Source organism: Cygnus atratus, chromosome 1, assembly GCF_013377495.2.
Source record: "Cygnus atratus isolate AKBS03 ecotype Queensland, Australia chromosome 1, CAtr_DNAZoo_HiC_assembly, whole genome shotgun sequence".
NCBI classification, from domain to species: Eukaryota; Metazoa; Chordata; class Aves; order Anseriformes; family Anatidae; genus Cygnus; species Cygnus atratus.
Genome location: NC_066362.1, coordinates 6035308 through 6063072, shown reverse-complemented (window position 1 = coordinate 6063072; position 27765 = coordinate 6035308). Strand labels below are relative to the sequence as shown.

The window sequence follows — 27765 nt, the reverse complement described above, 5'->3', positions numbered from 1 at the left end:
TTCTTTATTAATTAATTTATTTATTTTCTATTTGGTGATAAAGCTGTGAGGCCAGATTTTAGTCTCCTTTATAGCCAGATGAATTTATAACAACCTCACAGGTTTCAGAAAATTTGACCCAGATTCAGCAACGCACAAAAGAAGAAGAGGTAACAGCTACCAGCTCTGCCAGCCTCACTGCCACAGGTAGATTAACATTGCTTCTGGCAATCCTAGAAAACTGTGCAGAGCCAAAGTCCACACCACAAATAGCTTCTGGGACAAAGGCTTATTGTAAGTGACACCTTTAATGATCTGGCTATTTATAGGCTTCAGGCCTGGGACAAATGATAGATTCCTTGCCAGCTGCTTATACTTAGCATTGCTTAGCATATGAAGAGGGAGGAGGAGAAGGTCTCAGTGTATTTTCACCTTTAGCCTCTGCTATCAGTTCCTGAGCAAGGGCTACCCGCTGAACAAGCTGATGGTGAACTGGATGACGTGCAAAGCCTAGAAGCCTGCCAGGCATGCTGACAGGAGCACCAAAAAGCTGCATTTGCAAAACAGGGATCCTGGAATGGGGTTTCAGTGGTGATAAGCACACCCAGCCCGGGCTAGATCCAGAGTGCTCAGCTCCCAGTTATCTGAAAGATGCAATCAGGCTATCAGAAGCGTTCACCCGCAAACAATCTCGACAAGATCAATCGAGTCTGCAGTTCGAAGTTGCTTATTTAGATGCCTAAATGCAAACTATCAGATGACAGGCTCTTTTGAAGTTGAAGCCTTTGAGTCTCTCTCCTTAACCCACAGAGAAATGATTTGACATTTCTTTAGTTGTAACAAGGGAGCTCAAGATGCAAAGACCAAACTCATGAATGCTTCTGCACTCTAAGCACCTTGAGGGCTGATTTGCACAGATAATCCAATCTATCAAACCCCTATGTAAAACTACTGCTGTTCTCTTAAATTCATGTGCAGAAAGTATTCCTCAGTTAGCAAAATACTGGCGAATATCCAGTTGTTTCATTAGGTGTGCCACAGGCTAGCAAGACCTCCAAAGATGTTACTGCAAACATTCTTGAACCAACCCATGGCATGGACAAAATTGGTCTTTGCAAGGAAGAACTACTAAAGTGAGCGGTAGTTAGAGAACAGCTGCAAAACAGGGTATTAAGTCAGTTTCATTGCAGTCAAAATGAACAAAGGCTTTTTGCTACACTCTAATACACACACATAATCTGACTCGCTGCATTAGTCTTTTGAAATCACGACCCTTCTGATAGGAGGCAACATTGCTCAGTAAGCAACATAGATGAGTCCAATATTAAAAAGGTACACTCCTCTGTCTTTAAGCAACAGCAAATAATTTATCATTTTACTTAGCTTAATGATTTTTACAGTGCCCAGGAGAATGGAAATGATGGGCTCTGAACTCAATGTACATTCATATATGCATATATATATATACAAATACATATATATTACACATGTGTACTTAAGTATATTCACATCAGGACCCAGTTTCTAAATTTGGACAATAAAATCATTCTCTAAAATGACAGTCATCAAAATCTGTCAGAAAGATCTTAAGAAAAAGAAAAAAAAAGGATAAAAAGTTATTAGAGCTGGCTACAGTGCTAGCTTGACCTACCTTAGAAACTGGAAACAACCCTTAAATCCTCCAAAAGTTGAATAGCATTATCCTTTCTGGAGCAACATTTAACAAAAAGTTTAAATGGAGTTAGTACAATGATGGTGATGAGGCAAACGGTCGTAGTAGGTAGGATACACAGAATGCCAAAATAAAGCCAAACAGGAAAAGAACTCAGCCTGTAACAAGCTATGTTAATATTTGCTTTTGGCTCTTTTTCAGCAGGCTGATGGAAATGCTGATACAGATCATTAATGCTCTTAAATTGTCATCATGTTAATGTCAGTAGTAGTGTATGAGCTTGTTTGATCATATCATCGTAAACCGCTACCGAAGCGTGCTGTACCTTTATTCTTTTTGGATGCCTGGTTTCATTCACCCATGACCACCTTTGTTCTTTTTGTAAATCATGACAAAGACAGATTGAGGGAGAATGAAACGAAGTCCAAAGACACACCTGCTGCATCAGAGCCTGGAAGAGTGTCAGAGAGAAACTAGGCAAAGGGCCCTTACTGCAAAAAAGATGCCAACCAAAGCTGCAATAAATACCTCCTTGCTCCCCTTTTCTGTCTCTGAAAACAGAGTAATGGGGTTCCCTGTGATTTACAGGTTTTACAGACTGCTGCAAAGGCTCAAAGTTTCACCCACGAAGAAAGACAAAGTCAAGTCCAAGGGTGATCACTGGCTACCGAGTCCCTGGATGTTGTGGTGTGGCTGAAGCTCCTGCCATGTTCGGGGAGCCAAGGAGGCCAATTCCCAGCAGTGGTTCGTGTCTGCACCAGGCTACACCACTGCACTCTGTCTGCTTCTGTGCTCCTGCAAACAGGGAGACAGAGCTCCCTGGGAGAGAAGGAGCACGTCTGGGAGAGATGCTCTCGGCCATAGTGGTGAGAGCATGACAGCCAGGGCAAGGAAGAAAAGAAACAGCAGAGGACTGTTGGGAAGAGTAGGCTACATAAATATTGGAAATATTAATTTTCCAGCAACCCAGAAAGCTACAACCTGTTGACTGAAAGAACCCAACCTGCAAGACTCATGGCATAGAGTGGAGCTTGATTTATAGCCCCATTTGGTTTTGAGTCCATCTTGTTTGCTTATACCATTAAAAAACACCAAACACATATATATCTTTTTTTTTTTTTTTTTTTTTAGATATAAAATTCAAAGTTCTTGGAATGTTTGCTCTAAACAGATAACCAGCAGATCCTGATTGACGTGGGCTCACATCAGAGAGGCATTAACTCAGCACTGAACTCACTACGTGTCTATTGGCTGCCACCGACAGATGTATTTCACAGGTGTTTGGTTTTGCTCACCCATATCTAAGCAATTTCATGATTTAAAATCAAAGCTGATTGACTGAAACAAAAAGTTTGAAAAGGTCTCATTTTTCAAGCCTATTGCAGAAAAATACCTTGCCTTTTAGGAAGCAACTGGTAATATGCATAAATGATTTCCTCATTTCAGGAAGCGGTGAAATTTCAAAATGCTAAGAATTGCTTTTGATGGTCCAGAAGACACCCCTTCTAACCCCACACTCATTTATAACTGTAAGAGCCTTAATGAGTAAAGCACCACAATTCCCTGTTTTAACCTTCTTATCAACATCCTTGAGTTGGGAATGCAAAAAGAACATCAGCTGGTTTCATCCAATGCCTAGGAAAGCTTCACCTCTGCAATATGTTGCATTACGTTTCATAACCACGTTCATTCACCATCTTCAAGCTCAAAGGTTAGCTATCTTCACTAGTCCTGGGAAGAACATCCATATTCACTTAAATGCCATCACACTCCACTCTGAGAAGCCCAGTAATACTGCAGGGCTGTATCTTAACTGTGGTTCCTCACTCTACTTAGACAAAATGATTGCTATGCTTTTAGTAGTTTCAGCATCTCTAGGATTGAAATATACAGTATAACTCCGGAGTTTCAAAGCAGAAGAAGCACTGCCTTAACTTCAAAGATCCCATCAGAGAAACATCCAGCCATAACTCAAAAAACAGGCAGTCTTTGCATGCTGCTCAGAAGCCCTCATCACAAAATTCACCACCGGTGATGACACTAGCTGGTATTCAGCACAAAATTGGATGAGATGTAGAAGACAAAATCTGAAGGAAAGACAAGTAGAAAAGACATCAAATTTCTATTTTTCAAATTATAGGTTCTTTCTAACTGGCTGTGGAGAAGGAAGTGAAGCTGGCTGGCTGCCAGTTACTGGTATAACCACTGCTTCATGACCAGTATTGGAGGCAGCAGAGGTGGATTTAGTGATTTGCCAGTATTATCTACTTCTGCTGCAGAATTTTGCATGCAAATTGCTTTCTCTGATCGTTATGTTCCTAGATTATTGTCACGACAACCGATCATTCTCCTTAAAACCTGAAGCGGTTTCCCAGTTTGCTCCTGATAGCAGTCCCATGACTCCGGCCTCAAAATCTCTTACTTGTTCTTGTGATGTTTCTTCTACTGGCTAGGACTATCCTGGAGAGTTGTTTGGCTAGAAGAGAGCAACTGAAGTTGAATGAGCAGTGAACTGACGTAAGCTGTCTTGAGTAAATGACAAACCTCAATTTTATCGAAGTATTTCTCCAGAAATAAGTGTTCATTGCATAGATAGAGCCACCTCATCCACCCCAATCTGCACTGGAGCAGGGCACACCATACTCTTACTGCAGTCAGGGAACCTCTTGTTTGGGCCCTGCTCTTGTTCCTTGCCTCTGCTTGAAGTTTAAGCTTTGCCAAGCTAAAATAAAAATATGTGTTGGGTCTGCTAGCTACGATAACTACAGGGAATCCTGTAGGTATGACCTACCTCAAGAAAAGTAAACCAGAAATTACAACTCCATGGATGATGCTGTAAGAAAGACAGAAAAAAAATGGTGTAATTTGGATTGATATACTCTTCTCTAGATAGTTTGTTCCACGTTCTCTTTGAAGCAGCAAACAACTAACTCATAACGTGAAAATGCTCCTGACTGCAGTGGAACAAGAGCTTCACCCTTGGCCTGGTCAAAGTGGCTGAAGCAAAGCTGTGAGCCACCACACCTAGCAAGCAAGCCCCCCGTTCCCTCAGCCTTTTAGACTCAAGGCCAAACCGTTAATTTTACAAGAACAAAAGTAAAGATTATGTTCACATAATAATGGAACTAGCAGAAAAAGATAAAGGAAAATAAAATGTGAAAGCCTTTTGATGCATGTCTCTGAGTAAACATGTTTTGTGGTAACATCACTATTATTTCCAAAAAGCTGTGAATTTAACTCTTCCAGCTCCACCGAAATTGGCATAAGAAATAACGGCATTCCTCTTAAAGATTTATTCTTCACCAAGTTTAGTTGATACCTTGCGTACACTCCAGAACAGCACTCCCACTGTTGATGGTCAGAAAATGAGTGTGCTATATAATTGTTGTTTACTGTACACCGCTGCTCAGTAGAGGAATGGGAAATCTTGGGATTTAAAGAGGCTGGGCAGATTATAGCATGCTATCTGTTTTCTGCCTGATTGGCAAAAGGTTATAATGGATTGCAGCAACATAAAAGATGCAATCAAACAAATGAGGGCAGATGCTGGAATTAACGCCTTATACACCTTGAGATTTTAACCATCATTCATAAAAAAAAAAAGGAACACAACATTATCTGAACATAAGTATAGCCTCAGTATACTTTGTTGGCAGTGACAGGCGAGATCAATATTGGAGACCAAATGCCAACAGTAAAAGGGTATGTCAGTCAGTATTTCACTGACTAACTGCCCTTATCTGAAGCTCTCATGCTTCACTGGGTGAAAATACAGCCATTGATCTTAGTGTCACAACTCAAATTCTTCATATATCAACTAGTTTTTTTCCTCTTTTTCAGCTGAATTTCTGGGCCACTATTTATTTTTATGATCAATATTTCTATCACTCTCCCAGGAACCACATTTTTATTATATTAACCTTTAAGCACAATTTTAAACATATCTGTTTGGTGTAATGTCACGTTTTTTAACTCAACATCTCTTTTCCAACAGTGTCAGAAGTACATCTGAAGTTCAGGCTTCTTCAGGCATTTGTGGCCAAACTGCTGTGATTTGAGGATAAAACTGCCCAAAGCAGCACTCCTGAGGAGTTCTCCTGGGCTGTGGAGCTGTACTTCCAGGGACTGTTTTCCCTTCCAGGAATTCACAGCTGAGCTGTACTTTTTTTTTTCTAAGAAAACAAGTTTTCCTAGTAATTGATCGGACTGCTTTATCTTAAAGAATTTAAGTGTTAGAAACTAGCAAGGAAAAAAAATCCATCCATGCAAATAGACCTACATTTGTAAGTAAAAGAGATAGGCTGTTCTGCTAAACAAAATCAAGTATTCGGAGCGGCTTTAAGGTATATAATGTGTGTGTATCAGGTTCCTGGCTTGTTTTATGGTCTTGGCTGATGCAGTTGCGCTCTCTGAATTTCCCTTTTCCTATTTGCAAAGCGGGGCTATGAAGGACAACCCACTTTCATTAGGTCCTTTGGATCTACAAATGAATGAAACCATATTCCAGAAGCTGTATGTGTACGACTGACCTACATTTAGTGTTTTGTGAGACTAACCATTAATAAAGGCACTGAAGTTAATTGTTTTGAGATCTTTAAATAAAAGGCAGTAAATGGACAATAAATATATAGACATTATAAAGCATTAATATCTTAGGGAATAACCCTTAAAGTAAGAATTTGGGGGAAGTTATTAAAAAAAAACAAACCCAAGCTTTCTCCCTCTCTGTTAGAACAATGTAAAAGTCTCTCACTAAGCTCATTTATTTGGCTTAGTGAAAAATCCCAGAAAACTATTAGTCGTGTTATTAATGTCCATCTTGGAAGCAATATAAACAAGGTAATTCCTTGATTGTTTGACAAGGTGAAAGAAAATTCTGTAGCTATGTGTTTTTTTCTGATCCAGAGCAATTTTCAATCTTCCTTTAAGTACTATCAGAAACTAAAATCAGCAAGAGACACTAAGTAATGCAGTCAAAGACACTTTCATTTTATTTTTTTAATTATTATTATTTAAAGTTTCAGTGTATTACATTAGGGCTATAATTTTAACACAAAAGTTGATGTCTCCCAAAGGAAATTGTTCTACCCCAAAGTGTTTCATCAGTTATTGTGTTGCTCCGTCATTATCCAAATTGTCAAAGCAATTTCATTATAAATCCCACATAAAGTAGCACTAAGGGGTAATGGCAAAGTGGCTTTGGTCCCTCTAGGACCATCTCAAGAAAAATAATTTCAGGCAAAGAGGAAACGATGCTTTGTTCTTGTTCTGCGGGAGGGAGGTTTGTCTTTTTGGCTATGGCTCCAAGACAGAAAAAAAAAACACAAATGGGGACTGTTTAAGGCTGGGAAAACAGCACACTATACACAAGTTAGTTCACTTAGGCATCCCACAACAAGAGCTTAATGATAACAGGACTGACTGGAGCTAGATATGGTAATGAGGCTTAATTTCTCAGCTACAGAGAGCTCTTCAAGGGAAGAATGCAGTGGGAGGATGGGAGGGTAAAGAAGCAGGTGCCCACGCGCCTGCAGGCACAGACGAGAGGAGAGGGGTGTGCTTGTACATAAATAACCTCTCAACTACAGTCAGACTTTTTCTCTAGCTGTCAAAAATAGTGTATATAGCATACAGACTTCAGATAATTATCTGTCGGGTCCACTTTTTCCAAGGGAAGATAAAAGGTGCAGGTTAGAGGACAGCCTTTGTAGCAAGGAGAAGTCATGAAAATACTTATTTTTTAATTAATTCTACAAAATTAAAATACTAATTCCACAGCATCCTTGTACATAGGTGAAGACGACAAACATATGGATATTATTTATGTTTAGAAACTTCTTTGGGAGATGAGGGGCAGAAAAGGGGACAATGTAAAAAGGAAGTACAAATAAATGAACGGGAAAGAAGAACTCTACAGATCAAGAAATACTCATAACCATACTATGCACCAGAAAATTAAATCCTTAGAGAGCAAGCAGTTCAGAAGAAACTTAAAACATTTAGAATATACAAAGGCAATATACAATCATATTTTAGTTGACGAACACAGAGTCAGTAAAGTGGTTGGTGGCTGGAGAATCCTGATCCTATTTCTGGCTCTTAGGAATGGAAAATTACTTCATTTCCCTGTGCCACAACAAAACAACATGAAAAATGACTAGAGAACCACATAAGGGAATTTTTGAGGTTTAGTTAATATTTAATGAAGGGGCTGACATTCTTGTATGAACAACATCACAATAGCAACTCGTATTATTAAAACTAATTAAAGAATGGTTTTATATAGCTAAACTACGCACTTCATGCAACTGTAGTTGCTATAGTTTACTCAAAAGATATCCATTGCTAAGTTTACAAATTACTCTAGTGAGCTCTTTTAAAATGCAAGGTTTTATTAAAATGTACTAAATCAGTTTGTCAGATTTCAGGCCATTACAACCAGTTATATACTGCTCCTAAAAATTCATTTTCTGGCAATGTTCCATGCTGCAGAAAGCCTCAAGACAAGATGAAATTTAAAGCGACTGGATCAATGAACACTAGATTCCTAAATGTGTTCTGCATTTCTGAAATCTCCGTGCCTTACCATATCAGTCTCTCTGACCATTTCCTGAATTCACATCCCACAATGCAGTCAGAGCATTTAAAACTATGATTAGGAGTAGCACCGTATTAAAGATGTAACACACACCATCATCAGTGGTCACATTGGTATAGAGAGCCATCTCATTAGCCAATATTGCATACATTGTAAAAATTCATCTGTGTAAATGGAACACCTATAAAAATTAGTCTGATTTTGTCCCCTTCCATAAACATATAGAAAAAAAAAAAAAAAGATCTAAAATGGAGAGAGAACAAAAAAGTCTCATTTAAGAATCTCTAAATTTTTCTCTTCTATTGTGCTTTGCTTTTTTGGATGCCAGAAGAGGAAACATCAACATCCTGATCATACTGTCCCTCAGCCCCTTGTATTTGCCAAAGTCAAAGTCACCCCAACAGAAAGAGGCTTCCAAAACCTCCCATGGCACTAAAGAGAGCATGGCTGAGTCTTCAAGAAGCTGAGGATGAAAGATTAATATAATATTTTCCATCTTCCACCCAAGGCTGGTGGACATTTCATTTTGGCACAGAGATTGATCAAAAAAGAGACCCTTCTTCACCCCAGTTGTGGTGTACAGTTCCATGTGCCACTGCACACAGAGGCTAACCTTCATGCAGCCTGCCTTTGCTTTCAAGTTACTTTTCCTGTTTACAGAGAGAGAGAAAAAGCACAAAACTAAATGCTAGATGGAAATCTTTTTCTGGACTGGGATGTCAGAACTGCATTCTACATTTTGCATATCAACCTCAATTGTTTTTGAGTCATTAGGACTTTCCCTCATCATGCTAAAGACCTCGGTACTTGGTATGGCCAACTCTGACATAAAGAGGAATAAATAAAATTTAAAAAAGCTGCACATTATAGCCATTATAGATGCCTTGTTGGTGATAGAGGGTTACCATGATTTCCTATGTGGCTACAGATTACAGTATCTCTCCAAAAGATTTTCTGTCCATTGCTTTGGAGCAACTGCAAGCACCAGCTGATTCCCATCATTTACAGAAGCCAGAGAGCAGCCCGATGAACAGAGTTTAAATACAGGATCCATCGAGAGAGAGGAAAAAAAAAATCTAACCAGCTGACAGTGTTCATCAAGTTACTTCAGCTGATCCTTAAAATCACAATTTTAAATGAAAAAGTAATGCATGCAGGCAATTAGATACCGTGGAACGTGTGGCAGGTCACTAACCAAGAAGGAATTGCAGCGAACCAAGGAGACAAAGGAAAGACAGATTACAAAATATCAATAAAACTAACATGACTGTCATTATTGATGGGATTAACTCTCTCAGCCCAGCAGCAGCAGCAAAAGGGGAAGCTGATATTCTATTTAATGTCAACTTCCCATCTGTACTTGTCATATGAAATTGTTGTTTTGCCAATCTTTCTTTTTTTGCTGGGCAAAAATATTTTGAAGAAGCGAGAAACAATACTTCAGAAGGAAAAATCAATTCTGATGGTGGGGAGGACAGGCCTCTGTCATAGGTTATAAGAAAAGGACATTTAAAAATCTAGATATTTATATCATACGACACAAAGCAGTTTTATATAGACATGACCATTCTGAGTTACTTTGTTGCACAGTTAAGGTGACAGCATGCGTTACCGTTTTGCTGAAGAGCAGAAAAGATACTTACATTTAGGCCTGTGAAATATGCTGTCATCGAAGTTAGAAGGAAATATATTCAATTTCTGTGACCACATTTTCATGAGTCTGCATTTCACGCACTCTAAGCAAAGGGTGAGCACATTGCAGTTCAGGGATTTCACTCCTCTGGTTTTTAGGTTCATTGAAAAGAAGCCCATAATGCTGGGGACAACTTTTTGTCAAGGGGGTCATTACATTTAGTAAATTTCCTTTTTTACAATAAACAAGCATAAAACCTACTCTCATGCTTATATGTAAAAATCCTGTAATTTGGAGAATATATTCTGAAAATCTACTTCTAAATGCAGAGCATGGAGAGGTATCACAAATCCCTTTAATTAGGTCTTACTTGCTTTTGAGTAACACATATGCAGGGTTTTCAATTGTGTTTTCTCTTATTGTTAGTACTTGTGAACACTTGTGGTTCATTGACTGAGCCTCATTACCCCTGGAGATTGTTTGTTCATCTATTTGTCAGAATTTAATTACTGGAGCACAACCACTGATATAAGAACATATACACAAGAGCCTAATATTTTCTCTTCTCCGTCACCTACAGTAGTAGGTAGCTTTATTTCCCCTCTAGAAAATTTCTCTTAATCAACTTGTCACTGTGTAGAACACCACATTTCGTAAGCAAAGCAGGGGACTTTTAGAGAGACAAATACCATACTGGAACCGTCTCTGAAAATCTACCTTCTCAACTGAATAGCTGAAGACCTAACCAACTCATTGCCTTCTTATTCAGAAGTAGAAAGCTAACGGCTGCATTACACTTGCTGATTACAAAGTCTGTTGTCCAGTTGCATCGCTAAAGTGAAAAAACCCTGCAAAATGCAAAGCAACACCAGAGGTGTCAAAACAATTTCTTGGAGGCAAAAGCAATGTGCTAGACTGTCTGCTTGCCCTTCAATGGTAGTCTCTGCCCTTCATCCCCAAAGAAGAGTCCTTACAAAGTTCAGCTATGGAACACTTTCTGTGCAATTCTTGCATATCTACAGCTGCAAAGAAGACTCCTGACTGTACCTCTGCATGATGCACTCGTATCTATAAATTCAAAAAACCACAAAAGTGAAGACTTGCTGCTTCAACTGCATTTTTTTTTAACCTGGGGAGAAAACCACCAGCACATACTTCATCTAGTTGTCACACAGACTGAGTTACTACCTGTAAAATATATATCACAGAAAGTGAGAACAAAATATGTAAGGATTTGCACAATGCGTTTCAACCACTGGAATGTGTTTAAGACCCGCATTTCCAGAGATTAGAGAAAGTATTTTAGAAAATGCCCCAAGAAACTATTTTCAAGTAAACCTTCCTTCATAAGCACACAGTACAAAATATCAGTGTTAACCTTCCCCCCCAAAACATCCTCAACTAAAAAAAAAAAACAGTAATCTTGATAGAAATTAACCTCTAAAAAATTAATGATATTTCACAAGACAAAACCATTCTTTAGCCAAAATTCTGATTGTCTTCTAGGTAGGAAGATCCATTTTTTACTGTTAAACTATATTCAAGCTTACCATTGGAAATTCAGCTACAGTATTTTCACACGTCAACAGGGCAAAGGAAACCTTTTGGTATCACGAGACACTATACTTTATTATATACTTTATCTAACATTTGTTGTGGAAATATGTCTTGAACGGAATCAAAACCAGCGTCTTGTCCCTATTTTACAATCTCCATAAATGAGAATGGTCTCCTAGCATTGCTGTTTTAATGGCACTACTTAGCAGCATTCAAGGGTGTAGAGTAGGACTCAAGAGGCAGAGAATCCTATTTGAATGGATAATAAAGAAGCATCTGAAGTTTTACCAGGTTTATTAAATTGTTTATGGCTATTTCAATAGTAGCTGTTAAATTAATCATCCTAAAAAAGAGAGAAAAGAATAGGTAACAGTGGCTATTATCACACTTTTAATATGAGCCTAGTAATAAGCCTATGCTTTATTTTAAAAGCTCTGATTCTTGAAGTCACATTTATATGGACATCTTTGGCTTTCATTTTCATACAAAATGCCTGTTGAATAAAGCTTGAAGACATGAATTGTTCAGGTTCAGATATCAATAAGTAACTAAAAAGGATGCCACTATTAAAAAAAATTCTCAATTTCTAAGGGTCTGAAAATCTTGTGAAGGCTCATTCATGAATTTCAGAGTGGCTACACTGACATCACCACTTCAAAGCTTTCTTTTTTCCCATAAATCTAGACTACAAAAATTAATTTCCTGAATCTTCTGAGTCATTTCATTTAACAACTTAGGAAGACAAACAACACAGGCAGACCTTCCACTGCCCGCCACAGAGAGCAAAACTGTGCTGATAAACAAAACTAAATTATCAGGGCGTGCAGGAGGGATGGATTCAAAGAGCCACCTTTACTAGTGTTAAAAACACAATCAAGCTAATGACAGAGTAGCTGCCTGCATTACCTGCTCTTGCTGGCCAGGGGCAAACACAAGGATTCAACGCAATCCTCTGCAACTGGCCCAGCCGATCGATCCCCTTCTCCTGGTGACGAGCAAAGGGCACGGAGCACACACCGTGCGTGGGCTGAGGGAGGGAAAAAGTGCCAAGGGGACACGGTGGGGTTACCTCGGATTTATTTTCTATCACTGAGGCAATAGAGCCATGGACCAGCAAAGGCTCGGTGCAATTGCACACACACATTTGTCCACTCTGTGAGAGTTTTTCAGGGCTCATCTGTTTTCTCAGTAATTCAACCGGCATAGTTGTGTTTCTTCCCAAACAAAATGATGCAAACTGGAAACATTTTTAAAAATCTTCATCCACGACTAATTACTGATGCTGAAGATTAACATTCTGTGGCACTTCAGCTTTAGTTACTTTTCTTAATTAATGTCATATTTGCAAAGATCTATAAAAACACTGTTTAGGTAAATGATGTGTGTTCACTAACTATTTAAATTCTGTGTCTTTTTTTATTTTATTTTGTATAAGTATTTGGAATGCCTCTCACAATTCTTATGAAGAACCTTTAAAGCCTCAAGGGATCTGTAGGTGCTTAACAAAAAGGCCAAAATTTCATTAATTATCAGGACGAAAGGTGTTGGTGTCAGGCATGTTAAGAGCCGTTAACATCCACGTGTGCATGTATTTATAAATACTTATTGTGCATGCAAGGATCAATTTTTTCAAAGAAACAAGTTACTGTTGCACTACACAGCAGCAACAGCTGAGTTGCAGAGTGCAGTAACAACACCTAAGCTGTTATTATTAGGACTGTGTGGCTAAGAGTGGCTTCCTTGCTCTGGGCAGGCAGACAAACCATTTCTGATGCTCGTTTCCTCTACCGCAGAGCACAGTTCATAAACTGAAGACTTCTTTTCTGGGCATGCAATGCAGAGCAATGTATTTAGTGGTATAAGCTTTTCTGATGTAAAGCTGAGGGATAAGGACACCGCTGGTGTAAGATGGAGTTTTGAAGACTATCCACCCGATGACAGTCCTAGGGTAGGTTTGCCTGATGCAGTTTTATCACATCTCTAAGCCATGGGCAACCCTCAGTATTTGTCCTGGCCTGCTCAACTTACAACCTCCTCCCATCTAACATTTCAATAAGTACTTTGCTTGAGAATTTTAACAACAAGTATCACTACGGTCCCATCCAGGATAAGATGTCATTAAGTCTTGACTTCCTTACTCTATTTTTTTTTTAATAGCAAAACCATCCTTTTTTTTTTGGGCCCTGTTCTAGCAATGCTTTTTATCTATTTTTATTTCATTTTATTTTTTATTTTTTACCAGTGTCACAGCATACAGCACTGCATAAATCCTTGCAAAGGGAGAGGCTGTGCTGGGCATGAAGATGAGGTGACAAACCCCAGCTGGGAAACACGCTGTCAAGCAGGCTGGTTTTGAAGGCTGCGATGGGATGGTACTTGCTGCATTTGGGTCATGGAGCCCGACAGTGACCACAGGCCTGGGGCATGCACCCAGCTGCGTGTAACTTGCATGCCAAATTGTACTATGGGTTTCCTTTATTTCTGAGGAAATAGAGGAGAAGCTGTTGGGGACAGAAGTGGGGACAGAGGAAATAAGTTACACTAGACAGGACCCTGAGTTTTTGTCAGCTCTCTTGAATTTCTGCATCATTGCAATAGTGAATGAAAAGTCTCCTACTGGTTGCCAAAAAAGCACCTATTTTAAGGACACAATTTTAGGGCCAGATTCTCAGTCTAGATAGATGCTGGCTCCTAGAGTAAACCTACTCATCCTCCTACACTACCACCAAAGAGAAAAAGAGCACCATGAGACTAAATAACTTCATAATTCACCTCCTATAGATTAGGAGTATCTTTAACAATGGCTTGTAAAACAAGCATCACCATGGAACAGCCTGGGAAGCTGTCATGTGCCCCTGCTGTCTTCCCCCTTCAACTCACTTTGCTCTCTGAAGCTACCCAGCCATGGGGCTGGTTTACACCAGGGAGCTCAGGGATCACTGGCAGTATGGTTCTGGTACCTCCGAGCTCAGCAGCTACTCACGGATAAGCAAAGAAGCATCTCCTCAGCCTCCGGAGAGAGCTTCACCATCTGTGCTGGCCCTTGTCACCCACCTGCTCTTCCCAACCGGCCAGCTACAAACCAAGCGATGTGGGTGGGAGGCAGCCAGTTCCCCTTGTCTTCCTTTAATGCCCTATTCTGACCGTAAGCCAAGCTTCATCCCATGCTGTTGTGTGTAATATATGTCACAACGCGGGTCCTACAGAGACTGCAAAAAGCAACAGCCACAAAAACCATGCTGGTGAGCAAAATTGATTGTATGCATATTTGTAGGACTGGATCCATGCAGTTTAAGCCATAGCTACAAATGAAAGAAAATTAGTGAAAATATGAATTAATATATAAGCATGCATAATTAAGAACAAACTTGCTGTCATAATTTTCAGCCTCCAGAAAACGTGGAAAACGCTCTATAGAGAATGGGACAATTGAGCACATCACTTGCAACCTTAAATGCTTTCCTAAATAGAAACAAAGGGACAGCAGTCACACTGAGATCTATTTTAAAAGAAAGCAGAGCTTGTGCCTGACCCAAGCAAGCAGGTAGCCCCACATTGCCTGTTAATCAAAGAGAACCCAAGGAGAAAAAAAGAATAACTATAGGAATAAGGGATAGATGCAATGAATAACTTGAAAGATCAAAAGCATATCAAATTCTGTTATTACTTTTGCAGAAATATCAAAGCATAATTATGCTGTTTTCACATATCATTATTTGACTCTCTAGGGAATTAAAATGAACATAATTAATAAATAAAAAGTATCCATTTAAAACAGAAACTGGGGTACTTTTCTGCAACTGCAGGTAACTTGTTGCAGTACTTTCTGTGCCCTCATATATCATTTGTATCTTGAATATATTAACTTTGAGCTAGGCACAGAGTCACATTATTACCGGTCACATTGTAAAAGCAGACTCTGTACAAACATGCTGGATCACTCTGGCAGATACGTAGAAGACAGGCTGCAAAAATTCAAGTGCGGGATACAAAACAGTACGAGGACTCTCCAATAAGGAGAACATTATTTAATTACAGTGTCTGCTTGTTTTCCTTTTCAATTTCCTTCCTTCTTTCACCTCTTCTACCCAAGCCCTCCGTGTGACACAGAGATGCCGTGGTTTAGCAGGATGTCATTGGCTCGGGCCTCTTTCTAACCGAGTACTCAGCACATCAAGGGACAGCCTCGTCCAACCCAGGAGGCAACGTGCACCCAAAGAGATCACTTCAGCAAACCCACAAGACCATCACAGCATGTAAATAATGAACAGCACAGCATCGCTCCGATATCCTGCTTATAACCTCACATTGCACCAGAAAAGCCAAACAACACATCTGACCACAAAGCAGCACATTTGCAAATCAAAAATGGAAGCCTTAAATGAAAAAATTAAAAACTCCTGTTTCCTACAGTCATCTGAACCATGCATGGTCCAGACGCCTTTTTCAGTATTGCAGTTGCTGCTTTCTTGAAAATCATGGGGAGGTCAGTTTGACAACTGCAAATACTCTACGGTTTCTTAAAATGACTCACAGGGGGTGGGGGCAGGGAGGAAACACGGGAAGGAAAGAAAAAAAGTTACACCAAATCTATCTAAATTTCTCGCAAATCTCTAAATACATTTTCTTCTGCTTATTGGTTCTACTTCCAACAATCCTATTCTACTTTCTATGTTACAATAATACTCTCTTCTTGCCATTAATATTGTGTTCAGTGAAATGCTAATATTTTTCAGTTCACTGTCAGAGAGAACTAAATCTACAGCAAGCTAATCTGCCATAAAGTCATGTTTTATACACATGACTACAAATTGAGTTTTACACTCCATGGAAAGCAATCTTCCATCTTTAAGGGTATCATGAGACACAGAATTAGATCTATTCTTCTGGCATTACTAAATCATAAGATGAAATATAATTTGACGTGCAAATGATATTGTAAACCCAAGGCAATGAAGCACTGAGAATGTTTTTAGTACTAACCTTACTTGTTTGCTTAGTATTAAGAGTCTTTTTGAGAAAATTAGTCTCTATTTATAATGGAAACAGCATTACATAAACTTTTTTTCCATAACACAGGTCCTAGTCTAGAGATTGAGAGACTGTATGCATTTATTTCTAAATTGGGCAACTAAGTTCAAACATGTGTTTCTCATCTCTTGAGCTCCAGAGATGTGAGCACTGGGAGTCTGTCACAACTACAACTTCTATTTCAGATACTCAAAGTAACATTTTTGAATCTGGATGTCATTTAGGGCTGCTTTCACTTGTCAAGTTTCCAAACATCTTAAAAATAAACCAGTTAATGTATTTTTCTGTTTACACTGGGAACAGGTTTTGGTCACTTGATCTCGCAGAAGCAAACTTGGGGAGTCAATCGTTGTGCTCCCTGCAAAGAGTCCCTCCCCAGCTTTCCTGCAGCCCCCTCCAGGCCCTGGCAGGCCGCTGTGAGGTCTCCCCGGAGCCTTCTCTTCTCCAGGCTGAACACCCCCAGCTCCCTCAGCCTGGCTCCACAGCAGAGGGGCTCCAGCCTCTGATCATCCTCGTGGCCTCCTCCGGACTCACTCTGATACATCCCTGTCCTTGTGCTGGGCCCCAGAGCTGAACGCAGGCTCCAGGTGGGGTCTCACAAGATCTCACCACTTCCTCCAACTGCTTCCTACAAAAGCACTTGTTTGAGAAGAGGCATTCACTTGCAGCTTGCTGCACTGTCTAAGTGCAGGAAGTGGACAGACCACTGCCACTCTGCAGTTTATTAAACAGAAGAGAGACAGAGAAGTAACCAAGTTCATGTAGCTCACAGCTGAGACTAGCCAGAGATAGAAAGATGGAAACAGGAACAGTATCAAAATGTCTCTTAAGCCATTTAAGGGTATATCATATTTTCCACCTGGTTAAGGTCTTTTTTTTGGTCGCCGACCACCACATCAATGATCAGGTGATCATGAGGAAAGGTGGCTTTTTGCATTAACCCCTGAAGAAGGGAATTACTATAAGGGCATGTAGTGATAGAACAAGGTGTAATGGCTTTAAACGAAAATAAGATAGATTTAGATTAGATATTAGGGGAAAATTCTTCATTCAGAGAGTTGTGAGGCCCTGGCCCAGGCTGCCCAGAGGAGCTGTGGCTGCCCCATCCCTGGCAGTGCCCAAGGCCAGGCTGGATGGGGCTTTGGGCAGCCTGGGCTGGTGGAAGGTGTCCCTGCCCATGGCAGGGGGTGGCACTGGGGGGGCTTTGAGGTCCCTTCCAACCCAAACCATTCTGGGATTCTATTCTAAGAAACAATCCCTGCATTTTGATAATTTCCCCAACAGAAGATCAGGATGCTCCCACTTTCGGAGGTAATTGCAAGTGGCACTACCTAAAGATTGGTCCAAGCATGAAAACCAGGCGGGCACCCTTTAGGTCACAAACTCAAGCTGCTCTCCACCATCAACTCCTCACTCCTTGAAGAAATCAGCCCACCAGCCGGGCAGGGCAGAAGATCAACCCCAAGTGCCTGCACATCACTTTGTGTCCATCTGCACGCTAGTTTTCAGACACGATAAGAAATTACGTCCGATGCCAATCAGTGTGTGTAGTTCTGCTGCACACATTGGCATTACTGGAATTGTATCGTACGGCATCCAAATTGCCAGCATGTTCCTTTTCGTGGAGAGGTAAAAGGGAAAACATCGCTCACTGAGACACGGAGGCACCTTATGGCCAACAACCACTTGGTGCAAACAGCTCTTTGATGTTTATATAATGTATGGCTTCAAGAACAAGCAAGTCATTCTTTAATTAAGAGAAACACTTTGAACTTAAAATAATTCCTTTCATCAAAAGACTGTGGAACATTTTACAAAGACGGTGAAGTATTAATAGTATAGTTTTATACAGGGAGAAACTGAGGCCAAGGGAGATTAAGGGAGTTACTTGAATGTCTGTCAGACAGCTAGGAATAGCTCAGTTATCCTCAGTTATTCCAAAACCGTGCTTCAAACTACCCAAGTGCGCAGATATCAAAGAACATTTTCAAGCCAAAATTCACTGCTATTTGACACGTAGAGAGTTCTTTGGAGAGCTCTGAAGACAAATGTATCTAAACACAAACGCCAAGCCTACAAGATCCTGGATCCATCTAATCAAACTTAAAAGATGTTGAACATTTTCAATTTTTTTTTTTACTAAAACTTCCTGGGGGTAAAACTCATTCTTCATGTCTGTGCAAGGTACGTTGCCTGTGGGTATTATCAGTGTGTATGTATTTAGGAACAGGGAGACAGCACTGGAGTGCAAGGTAGTCTGTTAAAGGCCTGTGACACTTATAGGTGCGTATTGCATTCACATGCAAAGGAATTAAAGAAAGAGAATTGAGCGACGTGCAAAGCAGATCTTGGAAAGAGAAGCAGATCCGAAGTTCAGGTCGTTCTTGTTTTTAACTCTGGAAGATGATACATGTTCTCTTTTCTTTTAGATTTGAAGGAAAACACATCTTCAGAACTTTTTACACTGGGTGAAGGGGGGCCGTGAACACGAAGAGAAAACCCACCCTAAAGCAGTTCAGTTGTTAGTCTTTTAAATTCTTTCCGCTCACATGAAATTGCTATTTTGGTGCCCCAGGTCACAGAACAAAATCCTGGGTTTTTGAGAGAATTTGGACACATGGGGGGAGAGAAAAGAAAGGAGGCAAAATGGGGTTGCAGGCAAAGCTGAGGGCAATCAGATCTCACGCTTTTTACTGGATGAGAGGAAGGCTCACCTGTGAGTACAGCTTCACGCTTCTGAAACTTCAGTCAGCAGAACTTACTCTTAAACAGCAGGTTCAGGTCACTATCATTACGAACATATAAAAAGTACTAGTCTTCTTCTATGGAAAGATGTTCTTCTCTTCCCTCCCGTAACCCTGTTTATCCTTTTCTAATACCAATTGCATTCAAACCAGGATAATTTACATATTTTTTAAAGTTAATACATCTCTTTTTTCCCCTTTGCACCATTAGCTTCAAGATAACCATCACACTTCGATCAGCAAGCTGAAGCACAGCCTGCAGTACAGGATCAACTATTAGAGCAGCTCTGCTATTCTTACCAAAAGGATCATACACATCGTTATTCTAAATACGATGTCGTTCTCAGATCCATTACAATGCGCTGGCGTATTTAAGGTGCAGTTGAGGAAAAAATGATAAACAGATCAGATCAGAGCTGTGGTTTCCTTTGATGATTTTGGCACTTTTCAAAGGAAAGCTTTGGGAAGAGCACAAGAAAAAGAGGGAATCAGTAGTATAAATTACGAATACTAAATTGTTTGGGATTCAGGATATTTCTCAGCTGCTTCTATTTTCCCCTGTCTACATTCCTTAAAGAGCATGCATGAAGGCTGCAGCTGCAGCCTCCTTTATCTCCCTGGCCAAAACTCTCAGGAAGAAAATCCCATCTACTTCAGGCTATAAATAAATGAATTCCTTGATTCAAATAGAGACATCATAACACTGGAAACCAAAAAAATAAAAAGCAAAAAAAAAAAAAAGCAAACCCAGAAAAGATGTCACCTTCTTTTCACAAGTCTCTGTCCCACTCGTTTCAGTCCAGTTCATTGTTATTCATACCCATCCCTTTTCTATAAATATTTGTCTTGCATTTGTCAAGACTTATATTTAAAAAATGAAATTCTATTTGGGGTTTTACAGTACAGAAGGCTATTATATATACATTATCCTTATGTGCATGATTGGGGAGAATAGATGATTTGTGAAGTTATCTATTATGGGGAATAATCAAGATTAATGAGCCCTATGGCACTTGCTGAATGCCTCCAGAGATTTATTACTCAGGTTGTTCGTTTTTCTTGTTATGTTGGTGCTGTCAAGAGTCCTGTAACAAATGCAAACACAGACGTGTATTAATTGCAAATGTGGAACAAGGCTGCTGTGATGTTACTAAATGCTTGCAACTCTGCTGTTTCTACAGCAGCTTCACTGGCTGTAAGATTTCTTATCTGCCACGTTTCTGGTGAATTTCCTATCTTGGCATACAACGCAAGTGATTTTAATGTATAGATTTTAATGTATAGAAAGATAAGTGGGGATGGAGGGATTAAAGAGGAAAGGGAACTCCGTGTCCATCTTACTCTTAAGAAGGCAAGCTCTGGGTGGAAGTGACAGATCCCTGGGCTTTTCCAGCAGCCAAGTCTGGAAGGTCAAATTTTATCATAGGTACATTACAGAACAAGACTTTTAAACCTCCAGTAACTGTGGCATAAAATACATTAAAATACATTTCTCAGGAAACGTGAGCTCTATTTTGCTTTCAGACCTGTCTAAGGATGCCATTATAACACGCATCTGTCAGGATGCTAATGCTGTTTCACCAGCTGGCATTCCTGTTTTTCCAGGGAGGTGTCAGCTGCCAGCAAACTCCGTGGTATCAACAGGAGCATCAGCGACCCCTGAGCCTCTTAAGTTATTTAATAACAGCTCAATGTGTTCTTTTTCCTGTATGGGATCTCTTCATCAATTTCTTCAAGCTGAATACCTATCAGGCATTGCCATGCTTAGCATACACCATTCATCCCAAATGGATAATATTAAATAATTTCAGAAATCCAAGAAAAGCTTTTGGAAAACAAACACACACCCACACACAGGGGGTGTATCGGTGTTACCTTAAATATTCCCCGTGCTGAATATGGAGTTCAAGCAATGCAACACTGACCTAAATTAATGACAATGTAGTTTGTGGATTCCAGTGAAATACTCAGCATGTGTATCTCAGTGCCACAGAGTCTCGGGTTTTACTCTTGCAGGAAACGATGGCTGTGCCAGCTTGCTTCATTTATACTGATGTGGACCGACACCTTATCTCGTCAAACCTTCTCCCAGGGGATTTGCACAAGGGCCAGTTCCTAACTGCAGACACTCACAGGTTTCTTTCATGCTCTCCGGTGTGAGTTCAGGCCAGAAGTTGTAGAGCTTTCATGTTTACGTATTCATATATAAAAACACATTTCTACCTCCCAGGCAGATGTTTTTCTGATTCACCATGCTGGCATAAACACAGAATGTGTGGGATGATGCTAATAGCTCAGCTCTATTAATGTACAGGAGGGTATAATAATGATAATAACATAGCAGCAAACAGTGATAGCATCCAAATATATTGAGCTCTTCCCTCTCAAAGTAGCACAGTATGTGAGGACCTGGAATGATCTGCCAAATCCTTCCTCAATGGAAAAGAAACAATTAAAAAGTTATTATTTAAGGCAAATTGGGTACAACTTCAGGGTCAGAAGTCATCATGTTAGAGTTCACCAAAATCTGGGAAGCCTACAGAAGAAAAAATCCCGAGCTCTTTCATCATTCTTTTGTTTATTTTTACTTATATATTTTTATGGGCTTCTGATGAAGACAGGCTACTAGGTTAGGTGGATATTTAGTCTGGTCCTCTTAAGCTGTTCATATGCCTTTACATATCTAGCCTGAAAGTTTGAACAGCTTTAAAAAATGATTTAATCCTCTTATTTAGTCATATCTTAAGTTATAATGGATCATAGTTTGTCTAGTCAGCACTGCTCTTAGAATAGAAACCTGCTGTCTCTTACCTTGAAAATAATTTGCCATAAAAACTCAAATCCTTTCCTCTCTCTCTGTTCCCCACTCCTTACTTTCCTAACTCCATATTCAGAAGACAAACTTTTTTTTGGATGAGAAGTTACAGACTTTACAAAGGCAGAGTAAAGTATGTTTCTGAGGCACTACAGTAGTATTAGCAATAGTAACAACCACCCAAAAATGAGAAATGTAGCAAGTCCTTTGAAAGGACTGAACAGGATATCTTTCTCATTAAATAGTTATTTACTATTGCACCTGTTTTTCCTCTGATGAGAAATCAAATACAGAAATTTGTTTCATTTAGGTCTGCGGTTTGTACCTAAATAATTTGCTATTCCTGAGGGAATGGAGCTGTGTTGGATTTAGAAATCCAAATTAGAGATTCAATCCTGACTAGTAACCCGGTTTTATTCCTCTCTTAACATTACGGAAAAAACGCAAAACCTGGAGATATACAACAAGGAGATAATAGCATAGTCCCAAATGTTTTTTAAAAAGTCAACTCAAAGAGATGGGTATTTATTGGCAGATTTTTTTTTTTCTTAAGCTAAACAAAACAAGGAAATATGTTATTAAACAGCTGGAGAATAGTGATGCAATTCTTTGCCTTTTGGTGTTCCTCTGCTTTACAATGCAACAAGTTTTCGTATACCCGCCACCCAGACTGATAGGTACTGTCTGAACAACAATTTCCCCATTTTCCTAAGTGTCAACCATTTGTAGCAGTAATCCTTATAACTTTAGAGAATAAGTTAATGTGACATGGGCTATTGGAGAGAAAATTCAGACACATGCAAAAACAGAGACAATCAATTCTTATTTTTGCACGTGTGTTAGCAATTCAAGGGAAAAATCTGTTGTATTTGTTAAGGAAAACTGAAGCATAGCAAGTCTAACTCCATGTATTAGCAGATTGCCAGTGGACTGTGGATACTCAAAAGACTACTTCAGTCACAAGAGAGGCATCACTGAAAGGACAAGATGTCAGCAAGGCCGAACAGATACCCCAAGTCAAAGGCTAGAAGGAGAGCAAGAATCCCGTAAATTCCCACACTCTTCTTTAAAACATCTTCTTTCAAACGCTTTTACAGAGTGAACAACTAGGTAATTCCAGACCAAGTTTCCTTGATAAAATGGTAAGGGAATATATACTGAACGAGCTTGTTTTTGCCTTCTCAATAGCCTCAAGTAGGCATGTGAAGGTTCCTCTGAAGCCTTCTGAAGGTTCCTCTGAAGCCTCAGGCAATTCCAAAATACCCGAAGTCAGGCAGGCGGGGCAGAAGGCCGGCCTGGCTGACCAGGGATCTTCTACTGGAGCTTAGGTGAAAAATGAAAGTGTACGGCTGCTGGAAGGAGGGTCAGGTGACGAGGAAGGAATACAGGGATGCTGCTCGTGTTTGTAGGGAGAAAATTCGCGTGGCCAAAGCCCAACTAGAGTTGAAGCTGGCCATGTCTGTGAGAGACAATAAAAAAGGTTTTTTTAGATATGTGAATAGAAAAAGGAGAACCAAAGAAAACATAGGTCCACTACTTGATGGGGAAGGTCTCCTCACAGACAACGACATAGGCAAAGCAGAGACATTTAATGCCTTCTTTGCCTCTGTCTTCAACACTGATGATGGGCTTCGGGACCCAGGGTGCCCTGAGCTGGAGGACCATGACGGTGGGAATGACAAACTCGCAATTGACCCTGAACATGTGCGGGATTTGCTGCTCCATCTGGATCCATACAAGTCCATGGGTCCGGATGGGATTCATCCCAGGGTGCTTAAAGAGCTGGCTGACGTCATCGCGGGACCTCTCTCAATTATTTTTCAACAATTTTGGGAATCTGGAGAGGTCCCAGTGGACTGGAAGCTGGGAAATGTTGTGCCAGTTTTCAAGAAGGTAAGAAAGAAGACCCTAGCAATTACAGGCCTGTCAGTCTCACATCAGTGCCTGGTAAAATTATGGAGAGGATGATCCTTGAAGTTACTGAAGTGCACTTGGGGGACAATGCAGTCATTGGTCCCAGCCAGCATGGGTTCATGTGGGGTAGGTCCTGCCTAACAAATTTGATTTCCTTTTATGATAAGATCACCCATCTAGTCGATTAAGGGAAAACAGCTGATGTGATTTTTTTGACACGCTTCAACAAAGCTTTTGACACAGTTTCCCACAGGATCCTACTGGACAAAATGTCCAGCATACAACTTAACAAAAACATCATACGATGGGTGAGCAAGTGGCTGACGGACAGGGCTCAAAGCTTTGTGGTAAATGGGGCCACATCTGGCTGGTGAATGGTCATTAGTGGGGTCCCCCAAGGCTCCATTTTAGGGCCAGTCCTCTTCAATGTTTTTATAAATGATTTGGATGTAGGAATAGAAGGTGTTCTGAGCAAATTTGCTGACGACACCAAACTTGGAGGAGTTGTGGACTCGGATGAGGGTGGAAAGGCCTTGCAGAGAGATCTGGACAGATTGGAGATCTGGGCGATCACCAGCCACATGAGGTTTAACAAAAGTAAGTGCCGGGTCCTGCACCTGGGTTGGGGCAACCCTGGCTATACGTACAGACTGGGCGATGAGATGCTGGAGAGCAGCCCCGCAGAGAGGGATCTGGGGGTTGTGGTTGACAGCAAGTTGAATATGAGCCAGCAGTGTGTCCTGGCAGCCAGGAGAGCCAACCGTATCCTGGGGTGCATCAAGCACGGCATCGCTAGTCTGTCGAGGGAAGCGATTGTCCCGCTCTACTCTGTGCTGGTGCAGCCTCACCTCGAGTACTGTGTGCAGTTCTGGGCACCACAGTACAAAAAGGACATTAAACTGTTGGAGAGTGTCCAGAGGAGGGCGACGAAGATGGTGAAGGGCCTAGAGGGGAAGATGTATGAGGAGCGGCTGAGGTCACTGGGCCTGTTCAGCCTGGAGAAGAGCAGGCTGTGGGGGGGACCTCATTGCGGTCTACAACTTCCTCGTGAGGGGGAGTGGAGAAGCAGGTGACCTATTCTCCATAAACACCAGTGATAGGACCCATGTCCACGATGTTAAGCTGAGGCGGGGGAAGCTTAGGCTGGACATCAGGAAGAGGTTCTTCACCGAGAGGGTGGTTGCACACTGGAACAGGCTCTCCAGTGAAATAGTCACTGCACCAGGCCTGTCTGAATTTAAGAAGAGATTGGACTGTGCACTTAGTCACATGGTCTAAACTTTTGGGCAGACCTGTGCGGTGCCAGGAGTTGGACTTGATGATCCTTATGGGTCCCTTCCAACTTGGGATATTCTATGATTCTCTCCTCCGGGCTGCAAAAGGCCAGGTCCCTTGCATGGCACAACAGTGGGTAGACAACAAGCAATATGTGTAAGTTAAAAGAAGTGTATTTTGCTGGCTAGAAGGTAAAAACTTTTCCCTGTGAGGACAGTCAGTCAGCCATTGGAGCAGGCTGTCCAGAAAGACTCTACAGTCTCCATCTTTGGAGGTTTTCAAGACCTGACTGCATCAAGCCCTAAGCAATGTGATCCCATCTCACAGCTGACCCAGCTCTGAGCAGCTGTTGGACTAGAGACCTCCCAGGGGACCTTCCAACTGGAGTTAGCACATGATCCTATTGCTACCAACAGCAGGAGCACTTAGCAATACTTTACATAAATGAGAACTGACAATGGAGACCTGAACTGACATCATGACGGGAAGACACTGAACTATCAGAGCGTATGTAAAAAGTGACTTCTGGGGCAGTAAAACCTTATCTCATGCAGCACAGCAGCCGATCGGTCTTATGTGACAGGACAGAGAGTATCTAAGTCCTTAGGTTGCGATAAATTATGAACCATCTACACGCAGAGGCAAAATATCACCAGAACATCTGAGATGTCACTGAGAAAACCTGTCCTGCTTCACTACAAATGACGACCTGCAGCAGTTAGGGATTGAGAATTTTGCTCTCTGGATATGGCAACATACTGGATGTAGAAATGAATGATGGACAGTTTATCATGGCTGATGGTGTAGGCATCCTTAGAAAGTAGATACTTGATTTCTTTGTACCAGAAAATGGAAGAAAAATCTCTATATCAGTTATACCTAATTGCAAACTCATCTCATAATTTAAACACACAGAAATTATTTCTGTTTACTATAACAGCTGATATTAAATATGCACAGTAAAGACCATAAAGACAAGGTAATATGCATTTGAAAAGTTCCTACACAGTAGCACTCTCCACTCTGTAGGATGTACAATCAAATAAACAAGTGTAAAGCAGAAGTCATCCAGAACACGCCATAGCAGTGGACAGAACACTTAACAGACCCCTAAAGTCCTCTACAAGTTCAGTGCAGGATCTGAGTGAGCACCACTGAAGTCAACCATTTGCAGACCTTTTAGTTCTGCTTCTGTAAGGGAAGTTATTGCAGACAAAGAAAAACTCCACGAGTGAATGTTAAATGTGTAGTTGGGAACTACTTCCCATCCAAATATGGAGTCTAAATTATAAAAAACCTGGAAGAAAAGTTAATAACATGCAGCTGTTTGCCAGTTTACTTCCAAAGGCTCAACTCCACCTTTTCAGCACCTTAAAAACCTGGTAAAATGGTCAGACACCACAAGACAACTGATATAATGATGTGCTTCAAAATCCAAAAACTATCAGTGAATACCTCAAAATTACAAATCTTTTCCAAGCCACATGAGTCAACAGCATTAAAAAGAAATATTTTTTGGATTTTCTCAATGAGATTTCCCCAAAACCTAATCACCGTGACAGCCTCCATCTTTTTGACTACTTTAATACTTTCCCTACAATTCATACCCAATGATGGGGCTGCACAGCTGGCAAGATGGACAAAGGAAAATGTAAAACACATGGCACTGAAAGCGTAGAAAGTCTGCACTTGTCAGAAGGGAGTGTTGTGCGATTCCAGAAAAAGACAAATAGCTGACATGAAGATTATTCATGTTATGTTCATGGGTTATTCAAACAGGCTTCTTTTCATACTAAGCTCTGAAGTTCGGAAATTTGTCATCTGTTATAATGTTTATAAGAACAACTGATGGTCAATTCTGCAGGCTGGCTAACTGCTGATATCTGCTTACTGTTTCATAGTGCTTAACGAAGTCGTATACATATATACATATATATATATATATATATTACAGTTTAATGCAAAAAGCAAAAGCAAGCAGATAAAACCAGAGAACAGAGAGCCAACAGATGCAGAGGGACTATGCACAGAGCCCAGTTGCTAGCAAATAGTCACATCCTAAATAAAGGTCTCCTTACCTTTTCTGCATATATTAAAATGGATATATCCAAGACAAACTGGAATTATTTAACTACTTTCCAGGCATGCCTAAGAACATTACCTAAAAGCATTATTTCACAGAGAAACATGGTTCATAAGACATCTAGTACTCATTTATTTTTTTGTGCTCCACTTGCATGCTGTGTATGTTTAGGTATTTGTTTGTGCCCTACTTTCAGGCTGTACATTGCACTTTTTAGAGCAAACACTACACCGCTCAGGATACTGCTTTCTCTTTTGACTTTGCCTTTTTTCTCAAGGCATTTTGAACACAGTAGTAAGACCACAATTCCTCTGTGTGACATCACCTACGTTTCACGGACAGAAAAATTGAGGCAGTAAAGCTCAGACTGATTTCACCTAGACCTCAGCAAGTGTCCCATTAGTAACCCAGCCACCCTCCCTTCCTTCTACAGTCAATGAAGAGAAAAAGGAAACCAGACTGCC

At 40.5% G+C, this 27765-nt stretch overlaps 1 protein-coding gene across 11 annotated transcripts in view; it reads right to left on the bottom strand.

Annotated features, from left to right (window-relative positions):
• Positions 1–27765, bottom strand: part of CELF2 (CUGBP Elav-like family member 2) — a 371782-nt gene that overhangs the window by 167518 nt on the left and 176499 nt on the right. For 2 of the 11 annotated variants that reach the window (XM_035549361.2, XM_050708245.1), the window contains exon 1: positions 4443–4479. The exons of the other annotated variants lie outside the window; for them this stretch is intronic. The gene's annotated coding sequence lies outside the window, so the exon portion shown is untranslated. Of the gene's footprint in view, positions 1–4442; positions 4480–27765 lie in introns of those variants that run through there. 11 annotated transcript variants of the gene reach the window in all.